Below are 19,837 nucleotides of genomic sequence, written 5' to 3'. Positions count from 1 at the left end.
TAAAAGCAGGCCAAGACAATTCATGTGGCTCAGTTTCATAGACCTTTGGAGCTTGTGTCTGTCCCACTGTCACACAGCTTTGATTAAGGTTCTGTTCAGGCCTCCTAGGGAAATTATTTCCTTCTGGTCAAGAGAATGGAATTTACCTCTGATTTTGGGTAGAGACAATGTAAGAATTAATCAAGCTGGGCCTGTTGATCCTCTGGTTAAGAGACCACTCCTTAGGAAAGCAGATTTACCTAACATCATACTAAAGAGGTAGAAGGATAATTATCCCCTTAATGAGGTGATATATTTTCCCTTCCCAGAACCTCTGTTGTCTATACGGTTGCTATGGAGCTGCTGTGAGGTTCTGTTAGGTTGACTTACTCTTCTGAATTCTGACTCAGAAAGGTGCTACATTTCCTTTTCTCTCTTTTGGATGATGGCCAGAGCCCCAGTGTGCTTACCCTGTCTCTCTGTCTCTGTTTCTGTCTCTCTCTCCTTTTCTCCCTTCCCTCCCTCCCCTCCCCCACCCCTCTTTCCCTCTCTCTCTCTGTGTGGTGGGCACATACATGTGAGTGCAGGAGCCCTTGGAGGTCAGAAGAAGGCATTGGATTCCCTAGAGCTGAGGTTACGGGCGGTTATGAGCCTCCTGACAATTTTGCTGGGAGCTAGAACAGTATGCACTCAACCCCGGAGCCATCTCTTCAGCCCCTTCCTTCATTCTTCCACTTGACACTATGTCTCTTTCTTCATGTAGCTGCTCCTCTCTCCACACCTAACTCACAAGCCATGGTTTTCTCTCATCCTCTTTTCTTCCAACTCCAGGTAGCTGATATAAGCTGGCCTGCTCAGTGGGTTTTCTTTGAAACTCCAGTAAATTTGCCCTTGAGCTTCTTTCTGATTCTATTTTTTAAATTTTTTATTGATGAGGCTAAGAATCCTGAGAGGGCACCCCCAGATGCCCACCCTAATAACACTGCAGAGTGACATGTAGCTCTGGAACATGGCAGAGCTGTGCTTTTTCTGTTCTGATGGGATGAAAAGTTTCCCTAATCTATCTAAGGTGGAGGTGTTGCCTCTAGGGCAGAAACATGTCAATACTTCCTGTGTCCCTTTGTCATTTTTGGACCATAGCAATCTAAGCTTTTCTGTTTGACTAGCACAAGCACAGGAGTGATTCTACACACACATGCTCATCTGGAAGTACTCTGTGATTCTGTATGGGGAAACTAAATGTTACTTGTGTCCTCCAGTGCCTAGCTTGGTGCCTAGGACACGGTAGGTATTCCAGAAATATTGCTGGATATCTGACTGCATTTCTTTATTTCTCAACTAACAATGCATAGAAAAAGTAGCAATATAGCAGACCATGCTGCATTTATAAGTATTTAGCGTACTACCAGGGTAGATTATGACTATGTATAGCAAAAGTAGCTATTGAGATAAAAATTCCTGAGAGAACTATAAAAATATCACCCAATTTCTTTTAAAAAAAATTACAAAATCTGATTTTCCCACTATTATTAGACTCCACTAAATATTCATCCTTTTATCCCCCCAGGGGAGTCCCAAGCATCCTGCAAGCAAAAGGAACACTAACTGTGCCCAGTGAATCACTCTGATAGTTTCTACCCTGTAGATAGAATGATGATCTTAGTTGACTTGCTCCCTCCAAGAGCCTAGAGACTCAAATAGATTCTTAGTCTGCAAGAGCAGAGGGGGACATGCAAAACTGTCCATGTACCACCTGTGAAGGAAATTAATGGCCACTTTTTGGGAACAAGAGGCTCTTAAGCCCCCGCCCTCCAATGTAGAGCCCAGGAGCTCTGCCCCACTACTGCTCACACCAGCTGAATTGCAAATCCCTGCAGGGTAGGAACTGGGTCTGCTTAATTCACCTGGAGAGGTCCAGGTTCCCATAAGTATCTCAAGTTAGAAGGCCCATCAATCTTACCCACTAAAGTGCTGGGTCAGGAAAGCTGGCACCTGTAGGGCCCGCAGAGCGTGTGACCTTCCAATTAGCTCCCTTAGTCTTTCCATTCCCGACCTCATCTCAACAGCAGCCCCAGGAGAACAGGGTAGGGAAACGCATGCTTGCTACAAATCCCTAATGGCCCACAAACAATATCTCATTGACTGTGTATAGAGGCCAGAAGAGAAGGAAGTGCCAGTGGTGACATCCTGAGGGGTGGGGCACCGTGATCTTTTTTCCTTGGGCATAACTAGCTGCTCTCCTGCTGGAGATCTGAGAGAAGAGCAGCCTTGCTAGGCTCTTAATTACAAAAATGTGTCCATCTTTTTCCAGGCTGAGTGAAGTTAGAATTTAAAATCAAAAGGTAGAGAGATGGAGCAATTACAGTCTGTGAACAAACTCTTCAATGGAGGGTGAAGAGCGGGAGAATGTGCAGGTATCGAGTTTACCTCTCAGGTGCCTGTTAAATATATCATGTAGTCCCTCTATACTGGTAGAAACAAGGCATAGACTCAGTGTCCCATGAAGAAACACAAAGTGAAAACGGTTTGGCGAGGTAATTTCTTTTTGAAGAGAGATTGTGCCAATACCCAAACTAGGTTAGCCAGCACACTGGGGCAGGGAGGTCACTGACTTTTATTCTAACCTAGGTAGTGACTGTGTCTTTTCTCCACTGTCTGAGGTCTGATCTCATCAGATTTCAAGACTGGCTAATTTAAACTGGCCAAAGGGAAGGAAGGAACAAGAGAATGAATTAGCTTGTTATAGGTCATCAAGGTCTAGGAATGTCGTGTGTGTGTGTGTGTGTGTGTGTGTGTGTGTGTGTCTAAATTTTACCAGAAGGAGATTTAAAGATTTGCATTGAAGTTTTGTAAGGAGGAGGGATTTAGAGATCGCTGGCCCCTGATGGACTTGGCAACTTTGATAAAAAAGCAAACCAAATGTTTCTTACACCTCCTGTTCTTTCATGTTTGTTTTAAAAACTTAAATCAACTCCTTAGCATTAAAAGGCATTTAGTTTGGCAAAACCAGCAGGATTTTTTTTTCTTTCAAAAATGTGTGCTTCATTTTAGGGAAATGTGTTTTAAAATCAGAACCAAAAAGATCATGTATACCCTTCCCTAATAAAAGAGGCGAGGACTCCATCTGTATTGACATAATAACTCACATGGTAGAATCGAGGTTGCCTTGCCTGTGGGCAAGTTTTCAGAGTTCAGAGGAAAATCTATACATTGAAGTTTTAAACTGTAAGGTTACAACAACAGGGATTTGCAGTTGCTGTAGGTGGTCCCTAGCTGGGGATTGAGAGTTCTTCTTTGATGTAAAGATGGAGAAACTGAGGCTCAGAGTTCAAACACAGGGTCAGAGTCATGCCATGCCAAGGTGAAGATCTCCTCACGGTGGGTATGGGAGAGGCGCCATTCTCCTCACCGGTGGCAGTGGGAGAGGTGCCATTCTCCTCACGGGTGGCAGTGGGAGAGGCGCGATCCTCCTCACGGTGGGTGTGGGAGAGGCGTGCTTCATCTGAAGAAAGGAAAGCATTCTTCTCACAAGACTCAGGGAACCAGGTAAGCAAATTAACCTGCTCCATGTACACCTTGCAAAATGAGCTTTTCACAGCTGCCTCCCACTGTGCAAATCTCCTGTTATGTAAACTCATTTGATGGACAGAGACAGTGAGAGTCCAGATGTTAGGAGTTGGAGTTTCCCTTAAACAAGCAGTTCTAGCTTCGACTATATCAACAGAATCTAAAACAGTGCTAAGTCACAAACAAAAACAACACCAGAGTCTGTCCTTCCCTGACATCCCCTCCCCCAAACCCAAACAACCCGGACCAGAACAACCAAAACAAACAACTAAACCTTAAACAACTGAGAATAATTTCTAAAAACAGTTAACTAGCCTGCCATTGTCTGGCATCCCTGGATTAAGATTTTGGGCAGTGTAAAAATATAAGTGCTGAACAAGGAGGCTCCATCGCTTAATTAGGTCTTGCTAATTATTTTGCCTGATTTAACTTTTTTTCTACCTCATTTCTTTCCCAGTGACATTGTGAGCTTCAAATCAGCTCTCCAGGGCCCCAGCACAGAATGTCAGGGAGGGGACTCTGAACAGGTCTATACCACCTTCGCTGAAACTACAGATCCTTATGAAGTCTAGCAAAGGAGACGACAGAAGAGTGACCACAGGGAGTTCTCAATTCCTCACATGTGTAAGATGCCTCGTTCTAGAGAGAATAAGATTGGGAGTTAATGGAAGCTAATCATTAACATAAAAATTCTAATTGTTTTAATTTTTAAATTTCTAAAAAAGAAATTTAGCAGCCCTCTGTTACACTAATGGGTTTTCTCAGCTTTGGTGCCTAAAGAATATCTACTGGTTTAGCTTTACCACTACGCAGTAGTCACTAAAAACCAAGATAAAACACTGTCCACTGGTTCAGCATGTTATCCAGTACTTACTTTTCTAGCAATGAGATAAAACACTGGGATAGCTAGTTTTATGTCAACTTGACATAAGCTAGGGTCATCTGAAAGGTGGGAACCTTGATTGAGAAAGTGCCTATGTAAGATCTGGCTATAGGGCACTTTTTAAAATTAGTGATCGATGGGGTTGGGGCCAGCTAATTGTGGGTGGTGCTATCACCACATGGATGGTGGCCTGGTAGTCCTGGGTTCTGTAAGGAAGCAGGCTGAACAAGCCATGACGAGCAAATCAGTAAGCAGCACCCCTTTCATGACAGGTTCCCACCCTGTTTGAGTTCTTGTCCTGACTTCCTTCCATGATGGATTATGATGTGGAAATGTAAGCCAAATAAACCCTTTCCTCTCCAACTTGCTTTTGGTCGTGGTGTTTCATCACAGCATGGAAACCCTAATTAAGACAAACGTAATTGTTTGGTTTCAGACTTGGAGGCAAAAGACTGAGGTGCATATTTTACATACCAAAGCAGACCTGGCCTCCATGTTCTCCCGGCACCCCTCAGTCCCTACCTGGCATACCTGTCCCCAGCCTTGAACTTTCCAGTCCAGGGGCTGGGCTGCCCTTCCTCCTAGACTCTTCCCTATATAATCTAGATATTTTGGTAGCTCTCCTCCTCCTCCTCTACCTCCTCCTCCTCCTCCTCTTCCTCTTCCTCCTCCTCTTCCTCCTCTTCTTCCTCCTCTTCCTCCTCATCTCCCTCCTCCTCCTCCTTTTCCTCCTCCTTCTTCTTCCTCTTTCTCATTCTCCCCCTCTCATCTTTCCCTCCCCTTCCCCTCCCTCTTTCCCAATGAGCTTGCCCACCTGAGAACAGCTTTCCAATAAACCTGCCTTTAACATAATCTAATTTGGTTTGAATTGGCTCATTTCACTGGCAGTGGAGAAGTAACCTATCAACAATGACCAAGGCAATTTATAGAAGAAAGGGTATATTTGGTCTTACAGTTCCAGAGGGCCCAAGTCTCTGATGGTGGAGAAACAGCATAGCAGCAGAGACAAGAGGAAGCTGAAGGCTCACATCTTGACCATGGAACAAAAAGCAGAGAGAAAGAGTCCTGGGAATTGGCTTTGAACCATCGAAGCCTGTTCCTATGGACACACCTCCTCCAGCAAGGCCACACCCCCTAAACCTATCCAAACAGTGCCACCAACTGGGGACCAAGTATTCAAACATCTGAGCCTGTGGGGGACATTCTCATGCAAATCACTGCAGACTGTCTCTTCATTCCTGTCCTTGTTTACCCCTTCCTTTTTTTCTGGACTTCCCAAGGGGGTCTCTATGGTACCCTTGCTCCAGCTCTACTCCTAGCTGGGTTTACAGGCATGCTATGAGTAAGCTAAACAAGCTCCTATTCTATTTTCACGGTCAGGCACTTAGGTACTTAGCTCTTGACCTTTAACATTCTCACTAATTCATAGAAATACTGTGAGCTAGTGGTGCAATTGGAATGCCCGTGTTCATCCATGCTATTTTCCCTTTCCACACAGCCAGTGAGGAAAGGAAGTGCCGACTCTTGCAAAGGAAAGTATCAAATATGGAATAACAGTTACATAAGATGATCATCTCAATACTGATCATAAGTTCTACAACTTAGCTGTGTGTGTGTGTGTGTGTGTGTGTGTGTGTGTGTGTTAATGTGTTTCTATGTGTGCGTTGGCCACAAGTTGACACTGGGTATCTTCCTTAGGCTCTTTTCATATTGTTATTGTTATTTTTGAGACACTGTCTCATTATGTAGCCTCAGCTGGCCTAGCACTATCTATTTAAACCTGGCTAAATAGATATCTGCCTGCCTCTTCCATCTTATTATTTTTAAACTTTTCAGTTAATATGTGATTACATCATTTTCTTCTTCCTTTGCCTCCCCCCAGCCTTCCTGTGCTGTCCTTTCTAGCCTCTCGCCTCCCCCTTACCGACACACCCCTTCTCAATCTTCTGGCCGCTTTTTCCTTTCATGTTACCATGTCTGCTTGTGTTGTCACTGGTCTGGTCTTGATAGGCAAGCTGTGTTGTTGTGTCCACCTTATTGCTTGAAATGGATTGTTCTCCCACTGAACCCAGAGCTTTCCAGTTCAGCTAGAAAAGTGACCCTCTGTCACTGCCTTCTTAAATGCTGGCACTACCGGCGCTCTGCTGTGCCTGGTCACACTCAGGTCCTCAAGCTTGCTTGTGGCAAGCAAGCTTTTTCCAACTGAGCCATCTCCCCACCACCTCCTCACTTTTTAAGTTGTGTAAATCGAGACGGGAATGTTGAGATGCTTTGTTGGCCTTCGGAACAACTGAAGATAGATTTAGAAAATACAGTTTCGCTTTCCAATGCATATGCATACATAGAAAGCTCCATATGTGGCAGGCACTGTGGCAGCCTAAGCGCTGGAGCTTGCGAGGCTGAGCACGACAGACTGAGCCTCCCGCAGTAATAAACAGAGACATTGAGGCCAGCAAGTGCACCTAAGGAGAGATGCCTCTCCCGCTTCACCTCCATGGCCAAACCGGCTGTTAATACAGGTTATCGCATACATCTCCGTAACTCATAGGATTTCTTTCTTTCTATTTATTAGCAAAATATGCTGCATGGAGAACCCAATGCTGAACCTGTATGCTCACATACACTTTGTGCTCCCCTGGAAAATACTGCATCAGGAAATTCAGGTCTTTGTCACATATGTGGGTGCAGTTAAACTGTTTCCCTGGCAGCCTTCATCTCTCTTTGGGCTTCCTTCCCTGTGCCTCTAATTCAGAGCCATCGAACAGATGTTTAGATCCAAATGTTCTCCCAGCATAAGATAACTGTGAACAGAACTCACGGTTAATGAATAAGGACCACACTAAACACATACTGAGCAGGGCTTCTGATCTTCAGTAATCCTTAGATTTAAAGGAGTTTTCTATCTTCTTTAAGGGAAGGCTGAGTGTGCAGAGCTGTGGGTGAGGGCCATGAAGCTGTCTCTGATGGCCACCGCTAGGGGATTTGGAAAGGGGGAGCTGCAATAATCCTTTGGCTAAATTTGAAGTAGGTTTTGCTTGGAGATGGTAAAATGTAGATTAAATACTTAAGCACTCAAGACTAGATTGTCACCAAGGCTCTGCTGTGCCTTGCTTTATGATGGTGGGGATTAGCTTGTGTTCTGATCCATGTCTGAGGTGATGCTGGGTCCCCACCCTTCACGGGGTCAATTTGATTGTTGCAACACAGTCTGGCTGTATGCTAGTGTGAACTGTCCAATTTACTTTCTGCATCACCTCTAGATAACAGTGGTCTCACCCAGTGACACATGCACACGGACATGCCTGTAGCAAGGGTAGTTAAGACACTGGTCTCTCTCGTATTCTTAATAAGAATTAGAAATTAACATAAACTCTGAGTATGCAGTGACATGGAGAAGGGGCTTCAGAACAAGCAGAGCTTAATTCTAGAGCCATGGTTCTCAACCTTCCTTGTGCTGTGACCCTTTGATATAGTTCCTCATGTTGTGGTGACCCCGACTGTAAAATTATTTTGTTGCTACTCCATAACTGTGCTTTTGCTACTGTTATGAATCATAATGTAAAAATATGTGTTTTCTGATTGTCTTAGGGTGACCCCAGTGAAAGAGATGCTAGACCCCCATCAGGGGTGTGACCCGCAGGTCCTAGAGCCAGAGAGGGAGCCCTAAAGCCTTTGCTTAGTTACACACCAGGCATTGTGCTGAGGGTTTGACACAGATCGTTGTTTAAGTAAATGCTCTTTCAACATTCCAATGACCTAGATAATATCATAACCCCTCTTTCCAAGGCAAGACTGCCAAGGCTCCGTTACTTGCCCATGTCACTCAGCGAGAAAATGCAGAGCCAGGCTCCAAAGTGTCACACTCACCAGCTCAGGCTTCTGCTACTGTGTCATGTGTGTGTGTGTGTGTGTAATGAAGTTTTAAATTTTTATATATTAATTACACATATTCAATGTAACATTGTCGTCATATTATAGCATTTTCACACACATACAGAATGTATTTGGATTACATTCACCATTTCCTTCTCCTTCCCGCTGCCTTGTTTCTTCTCCTCACCTAGTCCACCTTCTACAGCTCTTGCCTTTGTGGGTGTGAACTCACTTCCACCCGGCTTGCTTACAGAAGCATGGGCAGCTCACCAGTGGCTATCCACTGAAGAAACTCTGACTACAGCAGCAACAACTGACTGCCAATTCTGTTTTTTCTTGGGGGCTCTCAGGAAGTTGAGAGATTTATGTGGCTGAAGTGTAGACTGAGGAATAGGAACATTATGATAGATTTGAGCCTGTGACCCTGAACTCTTGGGTCTACAGAACTGGGCTTGTGTGACATCTGTACCTTTCAGTTTACTGACACCCAAAACCTTCCAGTTGTCCCCAACTCCTTCTGGCTTTTTCTCACTTAAATCCAGATGGCCAGCGAATCCTGTTGCTCTCCCTGTCACATGTGATTGAGCTCATGTGGTAGCATGGTTATGAGTTAGTCTCTGCCATCAGGTTCCAGCTGGGTTCAAATTTCAGCCCTGCCACTTTCCTGCTGGGTGATTTTGGGCAAATTAATCAATCTCTCTGTGCTTCAGTTATTTTTATCTGTAAAATGGGGATGGTAATGTTGGTCATCACTTAACACTGTCCTTGGATTGAAGCATAGGGATTACTCACAATGCTTGGCAAATGTTCACTTTTAATGACGTTCATACCTTTTTCTTTCTTTTTTAGATAAAACCTCCCTCTTCCTAAACCTGGACAAAATGCAGCCCCGTACCCAGTCTCCTAGCCTCCTGTGTCTTGCTCTGTTAGGAGATGAAGGCATAGTCTGCTCGTCTTGTTCTGTTGATCAGGAACTTAGCTATCTATAGCAGCAATGCTCAACCTTTCCAATGATGCAACCCTTTGATACAGTTCCTCATGATGCAGTGATCCCCCAACTATAAGATTATTTTGTTTTGCTGATTCATAACAGTAATTTTGCTACTGTTATGAATTGTAGTATTTTCTGATGGTCTTAGGTGGTTCACCTCCTGCCCTTTCCCCAAGGGCTTGTGACCCATAGGTTGAGAAATGCTAATCTACAGCCTGGTGCTACTTCACTTCAAGCTGTTGTTCATGTCCTCTAGAACTGAGTCTTTATAGGGCCTCTAGCCAAATATACCATGTGAGGGAACAGCTCTCAGGGAGGCCCTTACTTCAGGGTCAGATGCATGTTTGGTGAGCTCTACAGTCATTTTTGCTTCAAGGCAGCTGGGTTCTTCCAACTCCCCCTAGGTCAAACCATTCACTAGAATTGTTCGCAGACCTCAAGAAAGTATTATCCCATTAAAAAAGCTTTGTTACAGAAAAAAGACACCAATTAAAGTCAGGCAAGGGGAGAGATGCTTAGGACGGAGTGTGGGTGTGGTCCCCATGTGCAAGTCCCAGTCTCCCTCTTCTTTCAGAGTCTTGGCCAGATAACCTCCCTATCACCACGAGTAGAAAGAATCAACCTTTGATGATCAGTCAAGCTCATAATCTCTAGCTACTCCTGGAAGGCAAGCTGATACTTTCAGTCATCAGTGTCCTTGGAGACCATAATTGATATCATGTGACTCCAAGGTTCCTATCACTTCTTGTTAGGTTGTCAATAGCCAAAGGCTCCGAATTAGACAAGACATTCCAGAAGCCCAGGAGCCTGGAGCAGAGGTCAGGCCTCTCTCTGAGGAAGGTTACTTCCTCACCGCTCAGCCTCCTTTTCCTTGGTCTCTTCATAGACAGCTCCTGCCGGAGATCAGTGTTGGGTGTCTTCCTTAATTGCTCACCCATCATCATCGTGTTTATTGGAGACAGGGCCTCTTGCTGAACCTGAAGCTCACGGATTCAGCTATTCTGTTTGGCCACTTAGCTCCAGGGATCCATCACCCCGTTCCCACTCTCCCCAGTTCCCTTATGGGCATCAGGCACATAGTGCTATACTAGGCTTTTCCATTGGTGTTGAGGATCTGAACTCTACTGACTATCTTCCCAAACCCTCCTCTGGCCTTTTGAAATATGTAGTACATTACCATTATCCATAGTCACTCCTCTATGATGTGATAACATGCCACTTATCTTTGAAATGCAATGAAAAGCTAGAGTAACTATGGAGCCGTGGGTGTTGGGGAAGAAGCTTACCAGGAACACTGTGGAGAGAGAGAGAGAGAGAGAGAGAGAGAGAGAGAGAGAGAGAGAGAGAGAGAGAGATTGAGATTAAAAGGCCTAGTTTTTGAACTAGGTCACTCATGGTCTTGGGCAATTTGGAGTTTTAACGTAGGTCTCTGTGTGCGGAGTGTCTTCTTTAGCTGGTTCTGTCTTGTGTGGATGGCACAGCCATCCTTTACTACCATTTGCGGGGCCGTGGGTGTGGGGAAAAGAGGGGAGTGGGAGAGAACCCGAGTCCCGCCAGAGTTCCAGTGTCTGGGTGGGCGGACGCGGGAGGACTATGCACGCTTTCTACGTGGCCCTGGGTGGACGTCTGGCTGTGTTAAGCCACTTACTCCACACGGCAGGTGGTGGACAAGGGGCATCCCCCGGTACCAGGTTCTCAGCCTCCGGCATCCCACGCTGAATACAGCAGAGGAGCTGAGAACAGAATAGGGGCCCCAGGGTGGCACTCGGCCCCAGTGATGAAGGGAGGAGAGGGCTAAAGAGAGCAAGGAAGGGCTAAGCAGCCCCTCTTATAGTGGGCTGGGCTATCAGGTAATTGTGGGGAGGAGCATACCTGGCTATAGTAAGGTAGCTGTGGGGGTAGAGTCTAGCCAGAATGCCAGAAGCTTGGAACATTGTCTGCATGACTGATAGTCACAGAATTATGGACAGGCACCTAATTCTGGGAATGTGGCTCGCCTTTCCATCCCTTGTAGATTTCTCTATTGGGTCACCGGACCAAGCCCCATTCAACCAAAATAGGCTGCCTATCACAGTCCCACAGGTAACCAGAACTATACAGTATTGGTACGTAAACGGGCACACAGGCCAATGGAACAGAGAAGAGAGGCAAGACGTAAACCCATGGAGTTTTGACAAGGCGCTAAGAATGCATGTTGGAGAGAGGACAGTCTTCAAAGTGCCTCGAGGGAAAAGTAGACATAGTACATGCAGAAGAACAAAATCAGGCTTCTATCTCTTCTTGCCAGTTACAAAACTCGATTTAAAATACATAAACTACTTACATGTAAGACCCAGACAGTGAAACTTCCAGAAGGCAAGGAGGTGAGTGCATCAGTCAGGACCTCACAACAGCTAAGTATTATTTTAGACAAAGACATGAAAGCAGAAACAAAACCAAACGTAGATACTGGGAGCAGCACAGGAGTCCCACAAGGAGAGCACCTACGGAACCACAGGAGATACTTAGAAACTGTTTACTTGACAAGAGAGTAACATCTAGAATATTTAAGCAATGCAACTCAACAGCGGAAACCCAAATACAATAACTCATAAAAATAAAAAAATGAGCTACTGACACTTGCATAGCTAGCACTTTGCCCATTGAGCAATCTCCTCACCCCTGAAAATGAACACTCTTAAGACAAAAAGTGAACAGAGCTGAGCTGAGTGAGTACCGTGTGGTTTAGATCTGCACTCTGGATCTGCTCTGTTACATTGTAGCTGTGTGACAGTCAGCAGAGTTACCTGATCTCAGAGCATCCTATTTCCCTGTCTGTGGACTGAAGCTAGCATTATTTCCAAAGTGGGAAAAGTGGGTGATGGACTTACTTGGTCATTTCTCCATGTAGACTTCCATGTAGTTGAGGGGCGGAACACTCACTCAGCATGCACTGGGCTTAGTTTAATCCTCAGCACCACAAACAAATGAACCCATGCAAATGACTAACAGTGTGGGAAAGATTACTTTGAAAGAGAATCAAGTGCTCTTAAGGCCACAGGGAATCATGTGATGTTACCATAGAGATTTGATTCATCTTCTTATAGGGAAACCAACTAGATGCATTACTTAGAGCAAGCCAAATAATTCTGAATTTACATATGTAATACTTGAAAAGACACCAAGCATTGAATCCAGAAAGAAGTTATATAAGCCTTAGCTAGTCGAGCTGTAATTATATTCATTTATTCTAGGCTAGCTATTCAGAGGAGTGATCTTCCTACACTGGAACTTTTAAGTGGGAATACACATCTTAAAACAAAATGGAGCATGTATTCAAAAAGAATTTTGTGGAAATGTTAGAAACAGCATTGCTCATAACAGACCGGACCCAACCCAGCCATTGCCCATCAGCTTCTGAATAACTAACCAAAGGGTGATCTATCCGTAATAGGGAATATTACTTAGCAATAAAAAAGAGTAGGCTATCCTAATGTACCCTATATGGATGGATTTTTAAAAACTATATTAAGGAAAAATTCTAAGCACTGCATATTACATAGTGTCATTTGTATGGCATTCTAGAAAAGGTCAACAGATATCAGAGAGCAAATGTTTGGTTGCCTGGGATCTGGGTGGAGGGGTGTATTGTTTACAAAGGAAGATAATTGGATATTTATTATGCTCAAACTAGTGAATGCTTTCACTGAGTGGTTACAAGATGACATGACTAGACACATTACCCAAATTTGTTAAGCTGTACAGTCAAAATGAGTAAATCTTATTATTTGTAACTTTTATCTAAATAAAACTGAAAGTTTCTTCTAGTTGTGCCAAAAGGAATAGGCATTGATCACTCCCCTCCTCATGCCTGTATTTTTGCCCCTGTATTTCCAGTGTCTTTTGTTCCCTATACTGGCTCTCATCATGGTTCCTTAGACTTACTTTTAGAGTAAAGGATTATCTCAAAAATCAGTTAAGTTATATATTCATAGGTCAGATTTTTGTTTGTTTTTGAGACAAGGTCTCTCTGTTATATAGACCTAGCCATTCTGGAACTCACTATGTAGACCAATCTGGCCTCAAACGCATGGAAATCTGCCTTCTTCTGTCTCCCAAGTGATAGGATTAAAGGAGTGCATTGCCATGCCTGATCAAAGGTCAGATTTTGATAGATAATATCATTAAAAATTCCCCCTTTGGAATACTCAATCATTGAAGCACAAACTTGTACAACTTTGGAAATCAATGTGAGGGTTTCTCAGAAAATTGGGAATAGATCTACCTTAAAACCCAGCTATACAACCCCTGGGCATATATCCAAAAGAAGATCAACCGTACCACAAGGACACTGCTCAACTATGTTCATAGCAACTTTATTTGTAATAGCCAGAAACTGGAAATAGCCTAGATGTCCTTCAACAGAAGAATGGATAAAGATAATTTACATAATGGAGTATTAGTCCAGTATTTTAAAAAAGGACATCATGAAATTTGCAGGCAAATAGGTAGAACTAGGAAATATTATCCTGAGTGAGGTAACCTAGAAAGACAGGCATGGTATGTACTCACTTATAAGTGGATATTAGTCATAAACTACAGGATGACCATGCTATAAACCACAGACACAAAGTTGCTAAGTAACAGGGAGAGTCCAAGGGGGCACACTTGAATCTCACTGAGAAGGAGATATATTAGATATGAGGGGCAGATGGAAGGAGGAGAGAGGGGTGGGGGTGAGGATGGGAAAAGGCCAGATGAGGTGGGGGAGGAGAGAGGAAGAAAATACTGGGAGAGGCAACTAGAATAGAGGCGAGGGTCATATCTGGGATGAGCTAAAAATTGAGGACTCCCAGAAATCTATGAGGGTGACCCTACCTAAGACTCCTAGCAATGGGGGATATGAAGCCTGAGCCAGCCATCTCCTGTAACCAGGCTAGTCTTCCAGTGGAGGGATAAGGAAACCAACCTAGCCACAAATCCTTAGACCCACAATTTTTCCTGCCTACAGCATATTCAGGGGTGGGGAATGGAACAGTATTTGAGGAAAGGGCCAACCAATGACTGGCCCAGCTTGAGACTTGTATCATGAGATGGAGCCCACTCTTGACATTATTGATGATATTCTGCCACACTTGTAGACAGGACTCTAGCGTAAATGTCATCAGAGTGGAGTTACCCAGCAACTGTTGGAAGCTGATGCCGAAACCTACAGCCAAAGATAGAGTGGGATTGGGGGAATCCTGTGGAAGAGGGAGTAGAAAGGATTGAGGGTGCCAGGGGCGTCAAGGACACCACAAGAAAACCTACAGAGTCAGCTAACCTGGGCCAATGGGGGCTCTTGGAGGCTGAACTGCCAACCCCTGTATGAATGGGACGGACTAGGCCCTCTACACAGTTGGGCAGCTAGGTCTTCATGCGGAACTCCTAAAGTGGAAGCAGGAGCTCTCTCTGACTACATTGCCTGCTTAAGACACACCTAGTCTTGCAGTGGCCTGATATGCCTGGGTCTGGTTGATGTCCATGGGACGCCTCCCTTTTGGGGAAGATGGGGAGGAGGTGTGGATGTGGGAAGATGAGGTGAGAGGGAAGCTGCTGATCAGGATGTAATGTGAATAAATATCTTAGTCAATTAAAAAAAATTGCCCTTCCAGTCTGGAGAGAAGGCTCAATGGTTACGAGCACTCTCCTGGATGACTCAAGTGTGATTCCTAGCCCTTGCATGGAAGATGATGATTTCCTGTAACTCCAGCTTCACAGGAACTGGTGCAGTTCTCTGCGCACACACGCACACACACGCACACACACACACACACACACGCACACGCACACGCACACGCACACACACATTCCTCTCTTGCTTATCTGTCTGCCCAGAGGAGCTGCCTTTGTGTCTTAGCCTCTCCCTCCCTGTCCAGTCCCTCAGCCCTGCCCCCCCCATCCAGTCTCGTTCCACTCCCCCCACCCCTTCAGCTCAGCTCGCAGCAGTGTGTTAACAACCTTGTTGGATAGAGAAAGAAAGTGGAGTTGAGAGAGGTTGAGTAACCAGGTTTCTCCATTAGCAAGGAGGCTTTTAAGGATAACCTGGTAGCAAGGAACAGAGTTAAGGTTCATATACAGGCCATGACTGCATGCTAGCATCTGTTTGTAAGGGAGGGAAGAGTGTCACCAGGTCCTCAAGGAGCATCCAGAAGGCCCAGATTTGGCATCGCATTTGAAAAACCAAAAGGAAAATCTGCAACTGTCTTAGGCAGGAATTTCGATCATCCCTCCCCCCTCCCAAGTCTCAATACCGAAATATCTTAACCTAATCTTATGTAGGAAATGCTTTGAGGCCTTGATGTTTCTTTTGTGGTTTAGTCAATAAAAATTAATTCTGTTGCAAAAAATAAAAGTCCTCCCTTCAGGGGAGGATTTTTCAGTCTCCATTAAAACTTTATCCAATTCATTTCCCCTGTCAGTGGAAAGAATGGGGGATCGATAGCGAAGACACACTTTCTGACGCAGCAGCAGCACCTTCTCCTTCGAGTAGCGCCCTCCAGGGACGCCGGCAGGCAGGTGTTTGAAGGGCTGAAGCATCAACAAAACAAATTAATCTCCTGCGTCCCCTTGGTCATAACTGACTGTGGTTTAAATCTATCTTGAGCCCTGCAAATAGCAGGTCAGATGATGGTTTGAATCTAGTTTGCAAAGAAAAAAAGAAGGATTACATAGGAAGCTGGGGCGGCGGGTGCCCCAGGCTGCCCAGGATCTCTTTGTAAGTTTCTCTTGTATCATCCTGAACATCCGCCCTCTTCACGCAGCAGCCCGGGCCTGACTGCTGAAGCGTGTGCGGCAGAGCAATGTCCAACTCTGGCAAACTCATGTCAGAATTTCTATAGTGAATTGAGCATCCATTCTAATGTGCTTTTGTTACGAGTAGGCGTGCGGGATGAGCAGACAGCTGGAATATTTCCTAAGTGCAAAGTTAAATCTGTGCTGTCATAGAGTGCCAGCTGCGACACCCTGCTGAGATGAAGGCCCTGCCAGTCTGTGTGCTTCCTGAGCAGGGCAGAGTCACAGTGCCCGTGCCCAGGGACGTAGCTCTCTGCCAGGCACATCGTCGACGCTCAGTTATAAATATGCTGGAACAGACGACAATCCATTTTTCCACCACCTAACTAAAGGCACAAGAGGCTGCCTATGAGCCTTGAGGGTCAAGGGAGAGACTGTGGGAGGCAAACCAAGCCGGAGGAGCACAGGCATCCTTCTGATGCAAAGACAGCCGTGTGGATCATCTGATGGTTATCAGGCAATGTTCAAGAGGATTCGGAAGCCTACATGCTCAGGAGGAGATTTTCTGAAATTTATAACACTATTTAGGCAGTGTTTTGGGGGAGGGTCCAATAGCTGAACTGCATTGATAGGCTACCCTTCCCCCTTTCGAACATTTAAGCATCTTAAGACATATTTTAATTTAAAAAAAATCATAAACTTGGTTTCATGAGATAACTTTTTTAAAAACCTAGAATTTACTGTATTTTCCAAAATAGTGGAACACTGACTTTCCCTGGAGCCTGATTATGTTAACGCACAGCAGGTCTGTCCCCAGTTGTGCGACTTAGAGAAATTCCAGTCCTATTTCCTGGGACAGTGAGCTCTGAGGTGCCCTGAGGCTGGTCGGCTTAGTTTTCCCTTGGCAAGGCAGCTGGAAACGTGGGTTCCAGTTTGCCCCATATTACATATTTCCCACCCCCTCAGCCTCCTCTCCCCTCCCAACTCCTGCCAGTCAGCCTTTGAAGAGCTTGAGTTTTTCTAAGTGTAACTCCACGTTCCCATCCACTTCCTGTGCGTTCTACCAGTATCTCATACCAAGAACAGCATCTACATCTAAACTCCCCATATCGTACTTAGGTACCCAGTGTCGTCCAACACTAACTGTAGTGGGGTCAGCATCAGGGACTTCTGACAACTTTCCCACCCTCCTCCAGGTGCTGATCATAGTCCCTGACTTTGCTGGTCCATTCTGTCTTTTTTAAACAGTTTTCACTCTTGAACAATCTCTGTTTTTTGTTTAAAAGCCCACTTGGCTCCTTACTGATGCTCACAGGTAAGCACTGGTCAAATGAGACTGGCATCTTCGGCGTGGGCCCACCTGGCCTGTGTGCCAGCACTAACTTCTTAGTCTCTGCCCACTGGCATGTCAGGCTTTGGCTGCTTCATGTTTGTTCCATCCAGATCTCACTTTACTCATGAGCTGCTTATCCCTGAACCCCAGGATAAGTGAGGTGTCCCTCTGGGAACTCCCTGGTCATGTCATCCTTCCCCATGGGTGCCACTTCACCTTGTAATGGTTGGACACAGGACTTAGGAAAGAAAGATCGGGCCTTGTTTAGTTTTTAGCATCCTCCTTGCATTGTAGACACATGGCTCACAGTAGAGTAGATTCACACAGGTCACACGCATACTAACCAAATATATTGGATGAATCTCCAAGGACTCTTGGGAGGAACTATGGACCTGCCATTCAACACTTAGCTCACACAACTTCCAAGAGCCAGTTAGGCACTCAGAAGCACCACATTGACAACTTAAAATTGGTATTGGCTGCTGATCAGGGCTCCCCACCCCTGCTTCCCACATGTTGCTGGGCAATCAGTTTGGAGAGTGCTCAACTATGTGCTGAACCCTGTGCTTACTACTTTATATATCCAATCTGATTTAACCCTCAGAGCAAGCAGGAGGAATGAGTAGAACGGCCACCAAGCAACACAGGACACAGCCAGGCAACGGATACTGCAGTTCCTATGTCTCATCCTCACGTTTTTTAAACAGTCCCCCAAGTTTTCAGCTGTCTCTCACTGTCTCCAGCCGAACAAAATCAAAACAAATAAAAACCACACACACCCTCCCCCCCCGCCCCCACCCCCCAAAAAGAAAAGCTATCGGTGATAATTTAGCGAAAGGCCAACCAGTCTTGAAAGGCTTTGGGTCCAGCTTCAAGGAATAACCAGGTTGTTTGTAAGAATTGAGTGTGTCAGCAGGAGTGACATTTTAAATTGAGGCAGTGATTTGATGATATAATGACAGAAATTGTTCTTCAATAGAACCTCCTTACTTGCTGGGGTAATGGGGGTCAATAATTGTATTCAGAGAAGGTGCCAGAACACCATCAAGCAAATGACTAGAGACCCTCTTCCCAGTATCCCTTAACACTACAGCTAACATTTGGTGATTTTAGGGGAACTTTAAGAATCCAGGATCTAAGTAATGGTCTGCCAAAGAAGAACAAAAGCTTTCTCTTCCACCTTCTCAGTTGCAGTGGCTGAGGACCCTGCTAATTGAACTGGCAAAAGACAGATTAATGAGAACAGGGTGTTTTGAGATGCATATGGGCCTCACAGAAATGGAATGAAACCCCAGGCAGCTACTTGGTCTTTGAGACTTACTAGTCATTTTAACGAGGGGGGAACAATTTTATGGGTATATGACAAGGCAGAGGAAAAGGTTTCCTGGCGTCCAAGGGCAGTGGCTGGTGGGAAGCTGAATACATGGGGGAAGGTACTGGAGGAGAAGGACTGTTTCAGCCATGTTAGTGACGCTGTGCCTTGCAGTGCCGCCTCTGGACAAACAGCCTAGAGTGGCTTTTCATTCTGCCTTCCCTGGCACGAGAGAGGCAGAGGGAGCAACACCTCACAAAGTGAAATCAGGCTCTACTTTTTGGCAAACAAGGGCAGCATAGGGAGCTTTTGTTGGTGTTGGTTGCTTCCAGCTCAAAGCAGTTTTTATGCGAAGGTGGCTGAGTGGTAGCACATTCTGATGCCTTCAGCTCATTTGCATGGCTCATTTTTTCCCTTTCTTTTATTGGATATTTTCTTTATTTACATTTCAAATGTTATCTCCTTTCTCCATTTCCCCTCCACAACCCCCCTATCCCATGCCCCCTCCCCCTGCTTCTATGAGGGTGTTCCCCCACCTACCCACCCACCCACTCTCGTCTCCCCATCCTGGCATTCCCCTACACTGGGGCATTAAGCTTTCTCAGGACCAAGGACCTCTTCTCCCATTGATGCCAGATAAGGCCATCTTCTGCTACATATGTGACTTTTCATATGTACTCTTTGGTTGGTGGTTTAGTTCCTGGGAGCTCTGGAGGGTCTGTTATTGTTGTTCTTCTTACAAGGCTTCAGACCTCCTCAGCTCCTTTAGTCCCTTCTCCAACTCCTCCATTGGGGTCCCTGTGCTCAGTCCAGTGGATGACTGAGAGCATCCACCTCTGTATATGTCAGGCTCTGGCAGAGCCTCTTCAGAGACAGCTATCTCAGGCTCCTGTCAGCAACCACTTATTGGCATCCACAATACTGTCTGGGTTTGGTGACTGTATAGGGATGGATCCCCAGGTGGGACAGTCTCTGGGTGGCCTTCCCTTCAGTCTTGGCTCCATACTTTGTCTCCGTATTTCCTCCTGTGAGTATTTTGTTCCCCCTTCTAAGAAGGACCAAAACATCCACACTTCGGTCTTCCTTCTCCTTGAGCTTCATGTGGTCTGTGAATTATATCTTGGGTATTCGGAGCTTCTGGGCTAA

At 45.3% G+C, this 19,837-nt stretch overlaps 1 long non-coding RNA gene across 1 annotated transcript in view; it reads left to right on the top strand.

The window, feature by feature from the left end:
• The first annotated feature begins 367 nt into the window (after nt 1–367).
• Nucleotides 368–19,837, top strand: part of 4933428C19Rik (RIKEN cDNA 4933428C19 gene) — a 42,709-nt gene continuing 23,239 nt past the window's right edge. The window contains exons 1-3 of the long non-coding RNA NR_040644.1: nt 368–393; nt 2,291–2,393; nt 4,004–4,170. This is a non-coding gene — a long non-coding RNA (RIKEN cDNA 4933428C19 gene). The remainder of the gene's footprint in view (nt 394–2,290; nt 2,394–4,003; nt 4,171–19,837) is intronic.

The sequence above is a fragment of the Mus musculus genome, chromosome 4 (assembly GCF_000001635.26).
Source record: "Mus musculus strain C57BL/6J chromosome 4, GRCm38.p6 C57BL/6J".
Taxonomy (NCBI): Eukaryota; Metazoa; Chordata; class Mammalia; order Rodentia; family Muridae; genus Mus; species Mus musculus.
This window is presented reverse-complemented; position numbering and strand designations above follow the sequence as displayed.